This window comes from Lithobates pipiens, unplaced genomic scaffold, assembly GCF_037356315.1.
Source record: "Lithobates pipiens isolate NorthernLeopardFrog02 unplaced genomic scaffold, aLitPip1_a1.2 Scaffold_23, whole genome shotgun sequence".
Classification (NCBI taxonomy): domain Eukaryota; kingdom Metazoa; phylum Chordata; class Amphibia; order Anura; family Ranidae; genus Lithobates; species Lithobates pipiens.
This window is the reverse complement of record NW_027507785.1, coordinates 196984511-196998499: the sequence shown is the minus strand read 5'-3', so window position 1 is coordinate 196998499 and position 13989 is coordinate 196984511. Positions and strand designations below refer to the sequence as shown.

Genomic DNA, 13989 nt, shown 5'->3' with positions numbered 1-13989 from the left:
GGCTGAGCACTACCGCTGATATCAGCCAGGGAGAGGAGAGAGCTGAGGAGGATTCACGTGAGGGCCGGTAGATGCTCTGATATAAGCTATTATCTGCATTTTTTTTATATAGATCAGACCCAGGGACACATATTGTTATATAACAGAGGGGATGGCATGAATAGATTATAGTGGCTTAACAACTACTTTAAAGTGGTATTAAACCCAAAAACAAATATGCATTAAATGGCAGCTTACTGATTCTTATATGTGGCAGACGCTTTGGCTTCTGTAGTTGCCTAAAAAATGTTAGCTGATTCCTGACTGTCAGAAATTCAATCAGTGGGTGGCCCTGTCACCATGTCCCACTCAACATCCACTTGACTGAAGAATCAAAGGAGCTGAGCAGAATATTCTCAACAGTTATTCAAGTATTCTGACAGCTGACAGGGCTAGCCATCAAAATACATTAAGAGGAGGGAGAGATTTGTCCATGCGCACCATATAGAATGGATGGAGAAATCTGTTAAATATTTTCAGGCTGATCTAACAGTGTATGGCCTGTTTAAATCAAATCCTTCTCAATCCGCTAATGCATCTAAGGCCGCGTACACACGGGCGGACTGTCTGGCCAACTAAGTCTGTCAGACAATCCAACAGACAGTGCGTCCTACTTTTGAATGAACGGACTTGACCACACACGATGAACAGACAGTCCGCTGAAAGCTTGCGCGATGATGTGTACAGCACGTACCACGGGACTAGAAATACGACGTCCAATACACTGCAATGCAACCTTCGGCCGTGTAAATCCTTTCTGAGCATGCGCCATACTTAGTCCGTCCAACTTGCCTACACACGAGCGGACTGTCCGCTGAAACCAAAGTTGGACAGACAATATTACGGAAATTCTGAAAGACTTAGTCCGCCAGACTGTCCGCTGAAAAAGTCCGCTGAAGCCCACACACGAGCGGACTGTCCGCTGAAACACGTTTCAGCGGACCAAGTCCGTCAGACAGTCCGCCCGTGTGTACGCGGCCTAACACTACCTTCTCCCCAGAATGACAATGCTGCTGTCCAAAGGTTTCTAAGTTTCTTCTCCATCCAGAGTGGAACCACCTTTAGACAGGAAGTGCGTTACTGGCCATATCACCAAAAAAAGGTATAAAAAAAAGCATAAAAAAAGAAAAGAAAATTTAGCTGCCATACTTAAGGATGCAATATATTATTGTCTTTTGTTTTGGAGTGTAATGCTGCTTTTAGTTCATATACATACATATTCTGTCAATTCTATTGCAGAAAGCAGGACAGTGACTAGACCTGAGTCTGTAGTTTGTCTCTACTGGTGTCAGTTTCCCCATTATTGGAACTATATGTCTATTCCAGTATGCTACAAGTGATTTCTGTTTTCTCCTCTGTACTCTGATGTGGGGTTCGTATTGTGAAGAGATGTTTCTACGGGAGATTAATTATGAACATTATCCTTTGTATTGTGTATAATTAACAAAAAGGTGGGTGGCATTTCAGCTTGAGGAACACAAGCTGTGAGTGTACCCTGACATGAGTGGGAGTTCAAGAACTGGGGTTGAGTTATGAAAACCTGAGAGTGCAAAATCTGGTGCAGCTGTACATGATAGCCAATCAGCTTCTAACTTCAGCTTGTTTAATTAAGCGTTGGCAAAAAGGACAAGAAGCTGATTGGTTTCTATGCAGAACTGCCCCTGATTTTGCACTCCCAAGTTTTAGTAAGTCAACCCCACTGTGTTGAATCACAATATTTCCATGTTAAGAGACGACATTGATGTTCACAGACTTTTGCACACTGATATGTGCCATAGATTAGCAGATAATTTATTTTGCCACTGTGTGGACTGAGATCATTTATGCACTGTGGAGATTATGGCGTAGTTTATTTTTTTTAATGTAGATACTGATTATTTTACGGAGTGGGGATTGGGATTATTTATACACCATGGGGTTCATGAATGTAGTCAATTCATTTTTATGTATAGATTTATTTTATATAGTGATAGATGCATTTTGTTCATGTTAGTAACACTACACTCTTTCACAAAATATTTCCGTGAAAGAGTGTATATAAAAACATGACTAATTTATATGTTATCAAGTTTAGAATGGCACTGACACATCCAGTTAGGATTTAAATATTTGCCTAATTCTCAGTGTTCAGAATAAGCATACTTTTATCCATTAGAAAACAAAATTCTTAGCGTGTTTACTTATAAACTGAGTACAGTAGTTGCTATTTTTTATTAGACAACAATATTTGTTGCTTTGTATTTTTATCTAGTGCAGGTGTTTATATTATTTGTAATTGTGAAATACTAGAAACCCTTTTTTTAAAATGGGATACATTTTTTAACTTTTTTTTTTCTATTTCTACACTTTTTTTTCACAATCTGTTTCATTTTTATCATTTTGTTTCCTTCCTTTTGACATCACAACTTTACATTTTAAGGGTTCATAAATTAGAAAAAAACTCTGGAGGTAAATAGGGCCCAGAGCAGTGCAATGATAAAGTGAATATTTTATTGATCATTTTCAATTGGCCTTACATTTCATTGACTTAAAGTGGAAGTAAACTCCCCTATCATTTTCAGCCAAGGAAGCTGCCATCTTTGCCTCTGTTTAATCTTCAACTGCTATGGTGCTGCACATGTGATTCGTTATGACACCAGCCATTGGATGGTTTGATAGTTTGGCTGAGAGCACAGCCAATGTGCAGTTAGCATTCCCGGCATGCCTTTTTTTTTTAATTGTTTAAATCCACTTCCACTTCCACTTTAAGCAGGCCTTAGATGATATGATTTTATTTCCTACAAACTCCGGTTGCAGGAAAGAAAATTTCTTGATTTCCCTATAGACACAGTCAATGTCAATGAGGGCCATGGCCGCTGACAACATTCTAAAAATCCGACATGCTAGTTGTACCCAAGTTAATTGATGGATCGACCTGGGTACAATCAGACCGGCCGTACACAGTTAGGATCTTGGCTGGTTTAGCAGGAACAGGTCAAGATTCTAACCGTTAATGGGCAGGCTAATAGTACCAAGTCAATCAATCAACTTGGGTACAACCAGCCTGCCAGATTCATAATAATCACTTTCTTCTCCCAGCGAGGAAGGCTTCCCCTGCCCTCCCTTGCCGGGAGGAGACAAAGCCTAATTCCCCTGTTAGCAATGTCTGTGTTGATAGGGGAATCATGCAAATCTCTTTCCTGCAAAGAAATTTGCACCACGTATGGCTGGCCTAAGTCTGCTCATACATGGATCGAATCTCAGCTGGTCCCTGCTGAATGGGCCAAGATACGAACCATCTATGGCTGGCTTTACATTGTTATGTAATAGGTGAATGTAAGCATAGAGTTTGAAGAAGATAACAAAAACCAGTGCATGTCTGCCAGGGTCGTGCTATGAAGATTACTATTCCTAGATACAACTGTAAATGTCAACATTGGTGGAAGAATCTGAAATATCTACACCTAGCCTGCAGAAAATGTATAGTATAGTTGCTTCTGTTTAAAAGTCTTTCATATCTTTAAAAAGCTTGTATAAAATGTATATTTTTTACTCACCTCCGGTAGAGTAAGTTGTGAGACCTTTCATAAGTGGATAGACCAGAGTGTTACCTACAAAAGACAAAGCTAGTTTAGTTATGCAATTAAAATTATTTTTAGAACATCTATAGAAATAGTACACAGATTGACTACAGGTCATTCTAGTCCAACCTGCTGGAAAGGTAACACACAAAGAAATGTATATATGAAAATATTCAAGTTCTTCTTCTAATCAGTGGTATTCCTTCTTTCTTCTGTATTCAAGACACATAACAAATAATATATGATGTACATTCTCACAATTATCAGAATCTGCTATTATTTGCTTTTACGGGCAGCCATAAGAATTTACTGTTATTTATCACTGAACCTGTAGATGTTTCATTTACTGTGTAGGAAGTAGATCTTATTGTAGCTCATATTCTTGAGAATTTCAATTCTTTATTATTTTTTAAGAAAAGGGTAAAAGTAAAAGGCTATGACTAAGGCTGTTGCTGAAACACGTCAGCTGTTTTGCTTGTCACGTTTTGTAACCAACCATTAAAATCGCTATATGGACTACAGAGATGCCGGCTCAATTCTTTTACCTGTAAATGTAAAAGGCCCTGTGACTGCCAAACTGGTCCTTATATTTTTATGGGTTCACCCCCCATGCCTTTAAAGCACCCAATAAGACACAGAGAAAACCAACAGGGATCCCTAATGATGTAATTGATAGAGTACAGAGACGTAATTAAGTGATGGATGTAAATGTGCAATTTATACAAAAAGGAAAATCTTATATCTCTTCTTGGGCATGGATGGTGGCACACGAGGTTTATGTATTTATACACATGATGTGACGACACAGCCTTTATGTCATTTACACAGTAAGGCAGGGAACATTATTATAAGGGAAAGACGTTGCATTTTTTAGAGCAAGAGACTGGCTAAAAGTTCAAAGAACAACTTTGCTCATAAAAATTAGGAAAGGGGAGTGAACTGGTCTGCCCAGAAAATCAGGCAATTGTTGCAATTGAACAAAAAAATCTCTCGAAAAAAAAATACCATAAAGTAAAGAATTTAAGTAAATTATAAAAACGCCATTAGCTTTAGCTGTAGAATGCCACGTAAAAAAATTGAGTTTTGCTGCATATTGCAGCGTTTTTGCTTTAGCGGCTTTTAGGGTTTTTCCATGTTTAGCGTTCTTCTGCATTTTTCAGACTTAGAGAATTTTTACAAGTGAAAAATGTATCTTAAAATGCAGTAGTTCTGTTTTTTGTTTTTTTTCCAGTCTGAAAATGCCCCTGCCAAAAAATGCTGAAAACAGCCTATACGTGCATGAACACATAGGATAACATGGTGGGGAGTTTACTGGCTCTACAGTTTTGGGCAAATGCCTGGTGCCCAAAACCGCAGCTGTAAAATATTGCAGCTTGCCAATTCTTCCATGGGATGGCTGAGTTCAATTTCTTTTCAGACTTTCTTTCTTCCATTTTCATCTGGTGATCCAGCCAGCAAATCTGTTGTTTTTCAATAGCGCAAACTCTCCAGTAGAATGTATCAGTTTACATGGACAAACCCTTACAGGGGTGCTTAAAATGATCAGCTTTTATTTGTTCATGTAAAACTTTTATTCTAAAAGGAAAAGGCTGGAACGGATTATAAAGTGTGAGCTGGAGTTTGGCTTCAATTTGTTAGTCATTAAATCTGCTAATACATTTAATGATGCGTACACACGTTCGGAATTATGGTCGGAAAAAGCTCTGATAGTTTTCCCGATTGAATTCTGGCAGAATTACACTCAAACTGTCTTGCCTACACGCGGCCACACCAAATTCCGACCGTCAGGAACGCAGTGACGTACAACACTACGACGAGCCAAGAAAAATATCAAGTTCAATGCTTCCTATCATGTGTTGAATTGTTTCCGAGCATGCGCAGGAATTTTGCACATCGGAATTGCTAGAGATGATCGGAATTTCCATTTAGAACATGCTCTCAAATTTTTGCTAATTTTCGGCCAGCTAAATTCCAATGGAGCCTACAGACGGTCGCATTTTCCGATGAAAAGCTCTCATCGTCCTTTTGCTGGCCGGAATTCCAATCGTGTGTACGCGACATAACACTACTTGCCCCCCAGACTAACAATGCTGCTGTCTGCTGTGTCTCCTGTGTTCATTCATACAGAGTGGTGTCTCACTAATACAGGAGGTGTGCTAATGGCCAAATCACCAGATGAAAACACAGGGAAAAAGCCAAAGAAACAAAAACGGATGCAGCCACCACATCTAATGATTGGAAAGCCGCAATATAATACAGTTTAAGTTTTGGGTTCAATACCGCTCATTTTCTTTCACTTTCTTTCTAACACTGTATAATCCTCCCTCACAGGTAAAATATTGCTCACTCTCAGAAGACTCCCAGTGCACTCACATTTGCAAAGGAAAACACATCAAGGACCAAGGACTTTACTTGTTCAGGTTAATCAGCTGACAAATACATGAAGAATTGTGTGTTAAAAGATTTGCAGGCAGAACACTTTTACAAAAGATTGTAAAACTAGTAGTATGTTGAAACCAGGCATATGCTATTTAAGGAATATGAAATATGTGAACCCAGCACTGTCTGTGAAAAATATTCCTACTAAAAAAATATATAAAACATCTGTGCATAAAAATGAATATATATATATATATATATATATATATATATATATATATATATATATATATATATATATATATATATATATATATATATATATATATATATATACATACATATGCATATCACATAAAATTAATTCAAGTGACACATATATATTTGGTGCCAACAAATAGTCCTTTAACCGATCAAGGACCTTCCCAGGTACATATACTGCGGCAGGGTGGCCCTTAAGAGCACCCGAGACCCTTTCTTTTGGGTCTCGGGTGCGCTGACGGAAACCCACTCTCACTATAATTGGACACAACGGAAGCCAATCAGCAGGTCTGGCGGACCCGATGTCTGGAACCTGACGATTGTTCCAGAGACCGACAGAATGGCAAAACCAGGCAGAACAATGTAAACAAGGCAGATCGCCATTCTGTCAGAGGGGAAGATGTGTTTCTGCTAAGTAGATCTCTGTCTTCACCCAGTCAAAGCACCCCCCCCCCCACAGTTAGAAAGCGCTCCCTAGGAACACATTTAACCCTTTGATTGCCCCTGATGTTAACCCCTTCCCTGCCAGTGTCATTAGTGCAGTGACAGTGCATTTTTTTTAGCACTGATCACTGTATTGGTGTCACTGATCCCCAAAAAGTGTCACTTAGTGTCAGATTTGTCTGCCGCAATGTCGCAGTTCTGCAAAAAATCGCTGACTGCCTCCATTACTAGTAAAAAAATAAATAAAAAATATTCAACAAATATATCCTATAGCAAACCAAACAATATACACTTATTGGGATTTTTTAACAAAAAATATGTAGCAGAATACATATTGGCCTAACGTGATGAAGACATTTTTTTATTTTATTTTATTATTTGATATGTTTTATAGCAGAAATATAAAAAAAAAAATTTTTTTCAAAATTGTCTGTCTTTTTTTATTTATAGCGCAAACAATAAAAAACGCAGAGGTGATCAAATACCACCAAAAGAAAGCTCTACTTGTGGCAAAAAAAAGGACATCAATTTATTTTGGGTACAGTGTCGCATGACGGCACAATTGTCAGTTAAAGCAATGCAGTGCTCTATTGCAAAAAAATGGCCTGGTCAGGAAGGATGGTGAACCGAACCTTCCTGAGCTAAAGTGTCTAAATTGCAATTTGTGCTTCAGTTGTCTTGTGCCTTAAGGTGCCATGAAAAATCATAAGGTGCAGTGCTCCCCTTCCTCTTATGCCCTCACTCACTGGCTCTCAGTGAAAAAAACGTGGTAGGCGGGGACTTCCAGTGATGTCATATCTTGTATTTGAAGCACAGATCATGACTAATGAGTTACAAAACAGTGATACATGCGTTTAATCCAAGAAAGTTATATGTGAGTGTTCAATCTGTTTTTGAAAATAGTTTTTTTTTTATAAAATGGAATTACGCAATGGATATCTTCTGATTCTTATTTTATGGTAATAAATATGAGAGAGCAGTCATCCTGTTGGAATACAAGAGAAAACGAGGAAGGGGAGCACAGCACCTTATGATTTTGCATTGCACCTTAAAGGCACAAGACAACTTAAGCATGAATTGCACTTTAAAGGACTAATTGTCAGCACCAAATATATATGTGGAATCTTATGTGATATGTATAGATATATTAATGTATAAACACAGATGTTTTATATATTATTCATATAGAGTAAGAATATGTAAGTTTGTATTAGAGCTGCACGATTAATCATTAAGAATCGCAATTGCGATTCTTTCCCCCTCGCAATCTCAACAAAGCATTTACCTGATTCTATGCAGAGTTCTCTGCTCAAGCCGGCAGCTGTCAAAAAAAACAAAAAAAACAAGCAGTCCTCCAAATTTTACAGCCCCTCAGCTGACTATAAACATTGTAATGTTTTATTTTTAAGATCAAAGGAATGAACTTCGGTCTGTAAATGAGGGAAGTTTAACCTCTTAAAGCAGAGGTCTGCTGAAAAAAAAATTATATTAAAAGCCAGCAGTTACAAATACCGCAGCTGCTGACTTTTAATATATGGACACTTACCTGTCCAGGGAGCCCATGATTTTCGGCAGCTGAAGCCAATCTGTCTATTGGCTCTCGGCTGCTGCTGCCACCATCCTCGGTATGGGAATCAGGAAGTGAAGATGTGCGGCTTCACTTCCTGGTTCGCTACTGCGCATTCGCGAGTCATGCTGCGCCTCCTCACTGGTCCCTGTTGTGTTCTGGGACCTGTGTGTCTCCCAGAAGACAGTGGGGGAGGACAAAGTAGGCGCCGGAAGTGGCATAGGTCACCGCGATCACCACAGTGATCTATGCCAGGAAGTGGGAGCAAATACCTGTATTAGACAAGTATTTGCTCCCTCCTCCCCCCTGAAAGGTGCCAAATGTGACACCAGAGCCCCCCTCTATGCCACTTCCGGTGCCTATTCTGTCCTTTAATTAAGGAGGATTCCAAAAAAGTGGAAGTTCCATTTTTGGGTGGAACTCCACTTTAAAGACTAAACCAGAGCCCCCCTCTATGCCACTTCCGGTGCCTATTCTGTCCTTTAATTAAGGAGGATTCCAAAAAAGTGGAAGTTCCATTTTTGGGTGGAACTCCATTTTAAAGACTAAACCTTTTTCTTAGTTAAAATCATTTTTTTTTGCTAGAAAACCCCCAAACATATATATATATATATATATATATATATATTAGCAGAGACTCTAAAGAATAAAATGGTGGTTGTTGCAATATATTATGTCACACTGTATTTGCGCAGCATTCTTTTAAATGCAATTATTTGGGAAAATAAATACACTTTAATTAATTTTAAAAAAATTAAACAGTAAAGTTAGCCCAATTTTTTTGTATAATATGAAAGATGATGTTACGCTATGAGAATCGTAAGAGAATTGTGATCTTTATTCTAAGCAAAAAAATTGTGATTCTCATTTTTTTCAGGATCGTGAAGCTCTAGTTTGTATAGAACATTTTTCACAGACAGCGCTAGGTTCACATAGTTTATTTTTTGAGGGACACTGCACTTTTCACCACAACAGCAGTCTAACCTTTATTTGCACTAATTCACATACTGCAGCTCGGGGACATTAAATAACAAATAAGGGAGTATTTAAGGAATATATAAGGGCAGTTTTGTTATTTTTACTCTATATTATTCAGGCCTAAAATGATTTTTCCTTTCATAAATATAAAATAATAAATATTAAACATGTTTTAGGCACTTGCAGCCACCACGTGGTGAGCTCTAAACAATAGCCGTTGATTTTAGAATTTAGATAACAGCTTTGGTTGTGAAATAGTTCTGAAGAGCAGGGAGCTCAGATTACACACACTGAAAAATGATTAGCAGAGAAGGAATACAGCCCTCCTTTTATCTCATAGCTGTGTTATGTTAGATAAATCTGTCTGACTGGTGGCTTAGCTATGCATGAAGAGCTTCCAAACCAGCAAGCAGTGCTCAGTTTTGTATTTATGTGATTGGTCCTCTTGAAAGGTACAGGTGCAGTGGTTAGTCAGGGTAGCTTCCCAGGAACTCTTTCCTGGTCATTGTTCTGTACAAGGGGCTCCTGGATGTGTCCTAGTTATTCAAGGTACAATTTTGCCAAATCCGTATTTAGAGCTGTTATTTATTTTGCTTTTGATCTCCTGGCTCCATGTTTGTAATGTTTTTGACCCTAAAAAAAACAGATCCTGTCCTCTTAAAACACGAATAACAGCACAGTACTTGTGCTGTGTACCTTGGCCCCTTCTATTACCTATCCTGCCTGGTTCTGCCCCCCCATAAACTGACCACAGTTTATCATGGCTGCTGGGCCCTGACACCGGAGTCAGTTTACATGTCTCCATCATCTGCAGCTCTCCTCTCTGCTCTCCCTCGTCCTTTCCCCCCTCCCCTGTCAGCTCCGTCCACTCCCCAGCCCTCCCCTCCTGCTGCTATAGTAACTGCACTATAAACACTCTTCCCCTCCTCTCCAGCTGACATCATTGGGAGTTCTCGGCCCCTCCCACTATAGCTGTCAGCCGGGGAGAGGAGAGAGCCGAGGACTCACGTGAGCGCCAGGAGATGCTCTGATATAAGGTACAGATTGGCATCTTTTTAATAAAACACAGACACTAGCGCACATAATGTTATTTTACAGGGGGATTGTATGTTTATAGTGTAGTGGCTTAACAAGCATGTTAAGGAGACTGACTGTAAAATTAGTGCCCTACACTCTGTTGACAGTGGGTGAACAGTCATGGCTCGTTAACAAGTAGCAAGCAGAAGTGAGGTGAGCTATCTGCTTGAAGTAAAGCCTCGTATACACGATCGGATTGTTGGCCAACAAAACCGTGTACTTTTGTCTGAAGGGCATTGGCCCAAACTTGTCTTGCATACACACGGCACACAATTGTTGGCCAACAAATACGTACATAGTGATGTGCTAGGTTGTTTTTCAGCTCTTTAGCACCACCCTTTGGGCTTCTTCAGCTAATTTCGTGTTAGTAGATGTTTGGTGAGTGTTGATTTGCGCTTTTCATTTCACACTTTTCATTTCACAATTTTCTTTTCGTGCTTTCATTTGGTGCTTTTCAGTTAGTTTCTGAACGGCTGTTTGTCAACCAGTCATGTTGAAGAATCGGAGGCGATAATGTGTTATTTATTATTGAACTTGGAGTTATTGCTTTGACCCAAGTTCAGTCCAGGAACAGCAGGAGGAGTTCTTGGACCAAAAATTGGTTGCTTTATTAATTGTGACCAATTGTCATATGACTTTGCTGAGGGAGCTCTAGGAGAATAATCCAGATTTTTTTCGGAATTAACTCCGGATGACAGACCCCTGCTTTCACCGACTCTTGGTATTGTTAATCCCCTATATTAGGAAGCAGGACACATGCCTGAGGCTTTTATTTTATTTTTGGTTGAATAATAATTTATTGATTTGGTATATTTTCTATATTTTTGGATGCATAGAATCCACTTTTTGGTTAAGTTCTATTGGCAGATAGCATGTCTAATTTTATTTGTTTTCTTTTTTTAATGCACAATAAAAAAAATTGTGGAGAATAATACTTGTCTATGTGTTTTACTTAAAATAACAGTTTGGAAGTAGGCAGTTACATTTTTAAAAATACAATGTAAAATTGACAAGGGACACCAACACAGTTGTATCTTCGATCTTAAAAACTGTAGGATAATGTTGTTGTGGTAACTGCATTAGAGGCCCCCTTTAGTTCATAAATTGACAGCCACTGTTCTATTTGATGTATAGAGGGCAATTTAAAGAGCCATCTTGGGGAAATCATCGGAGTGTTTGTACTCTGGAGAGTTGGTTTGTGTTCTCAAAGGGCACTTCAGGGCTCAGCAATGTACCGCTCTTTCAAGTAGGACACTATAACTGGGTGCCCTATGCAAGACTGGGGTAAAGAGCATTGTCAAACATTATTGTACTTTTCCCTTTGCTCAGGCTGAAATTGCTACAAGTTGCTGAGAACAGTAAAAGTTATATAGATCAAGCCTTGTGTCTGGCTCAACATGTGCAGTGCCACCTGTGCATAAGAATGCAGAGAAAATTGCCAGGTCTCCAGGGCCAGGAATAATGACTCTGAACACAGCAGAATGGAACGTTTACAGAATAGAAAGCAGGATGGGTAAGGAAGGTCTTTGCAAGCATCATCATTGAGCACAGCAATTCAGTCACCCTATATATACAAAAAAATATTTTTGTTTGGGCTTTAGATTTTTTTTTTTTATAAATAGATTTAAAAATCAGCTAAACATTGAGTTTGTAAACTTGTACCAATAGGCATTATACTTTCCTTCTAAATAAAACTTGGAAACAGAGGGGGCTTGCTGGTGTTGTGTGTATCTAACAACGCACACAGTCTGACTTGGGAGTACACCCGGATGGGTGCCCCCTCAGCGATTGGCTTGCTTTGGAGGCACCTGCAGTAAAGGAGGAACAGACAGCACCAGTGAGGGACTCCAGAAGGGAAGGTAAGGGACCGCTCTGTGCAATACCACTGCACAGAGCAGATAAGAATATCATCTTTTTTATTTTAATTAAAAAATACATTTGCCTGTACAATCACTTTCAGTTCTGTTGTGGCTGACAACACACTACATTTTTATGCAGTGAGAGGTGTCACCTCTAGTACCCTTTGCCAAAGTAATCAGACACTTCCACTCTCAGATCTCTACATAATAAAAGCTAATTATTCTCTAGTCCATGGTAAGAACTAGGAGGGCTCTTTGATGTAACACAGAAAACACAGATCAGATCTGAATTTCTGGCAAGATAAAGAGGCATTTTTTGCAATTATAAAGCAGATGCAACAAAGTGCTTCCTTTAACAGACCAAATGGGAGCAAATAAGAGAGGCTCGTCCAAACAAGAGAGGCCTCTCATGTATGGATTTGTGATGCGTTTAAACAAGGACAGGCTGTTAAGGTCAGCATTTTGTTCACCCAGGACCAAGGAGGCTAAGTGGAGATTGGAGGGACACACGAAGAATGCTGTAACAGTAAGAAATGTTCATTGTTAGGAATTACATACACTTTAAAGTAGAGCTCCAGACACAACCTTTTTCTGGATGGTTAGGGCCTATCAAAGGAGTTTATTGTCTACATCTCCATTATGGAGATTTTTATTCACTATTTGTAGTAACTATTTCCACTGTAGTAACTACTTTCAATGTGAAAAAAATGTTCAGTTGTCACAAACACTGTTGTAAAAGATCACAATTGTCAAAGGTGAGATATAAGGACATTTTTCCAGCATTTTTCCAAACATCTGCTTTGAAATAGGGTATTTTTGGTTTCTCGCTAACATTTTTCATTACAGGGATGATAGTATAACACAGTCTTAGCTGGACAGTTCAGATCAGATTTAAACACTTAGCACAGAAAAGAAAACTGTCAGAAAAAATGTTTAAAAAGTATATAACGGTTAAATCATTAACCACTTGAGGTCCGGGCTGTAGCCGAATGATGGCTACAGCGCGGTCCTCAATTTCCAGGATTTCATAGGATGTTCTCCCCTGTTCACACGCCCCTGGGGAGTCCCTGAGACTCCGATCCTACTAAGGGGCTGGTCCTGGCCCCTTACCATGTGATCAGCTGTCAGCCAATAACAGCTGATCACATGATGTAAACAAAAGCTCGGTGATCGGTGACAACGTGAGAAAAAAAAAGCGCCGATCAGCGGCTTATGTTAAAGGGACATCGGTCCCGAAGAGGAAGGAGGCACATCTGCCTCCTCTGTGCCATTCAGTACCCCCTGCCAGTGCCACCTGTCATTGTCACCTGCCAGTGCCCACAGTGCCCACCAGTGCCACCTAGAAATGCCCATGAGTGCCACCTATTAATGCCCACAAGTGCCACATATCAATGCCCACCAGTGGTGCCAATGCCAATCAGTGCCACCTAGCAGTGCGGCCTATCAGTGTAAGCAATCAGTACCCATCACTGCCACCTATCAGTGCCCATCACTGCCACCCATCGGTGCCCATCACTGCCTCATCAGTGTACATCAATGAAGGAGAAAAATTACCTGTTTGCAAAATTTTATAACAAAATATTTAAAACATTTTTTTTTTTTTTAAATGTGGTCTTTTTCAATTTTTTTAACAAAAAATTTAAAACCGCAGAGGTGATCAAATACCACCAAAAGAAAGCTCTATTTGATAAAAAGGTAAGTTGGGTACAGTGTTGCATGACCGCACAATTGTCATTCAAAGTGCGACAGTGCTGAAAGCTGAAAATTGGTCTGGACAGGAGGGGGATTGCTCAGTAAGCAAGTGATTAAATGCATACCAATGATA

General features: G+C 39.4%; 1 long non-coding RNA gene across 1 annotated transcript in view; it reads right to left on the bottom strand.

Annotated features, from left to right (window-relative positions):
* LOC143928105 (uncharacterized) overlaps positions 1 to 13989 on the bottom strand; it is a 72249-nt gene that overhangs the window by 19652 nt on the left and 38608 nt on the right. The window contains exon 2 of the long non-coding RNA XR_013262372.1: positions 3576 to 3629. This is a non-coding gene — a long non-coding RNA (uncharacterized LOC143928105). The remainder of the gene's footprint in view (positions 1 to 3575; positions 3630 to 13989) is intronic.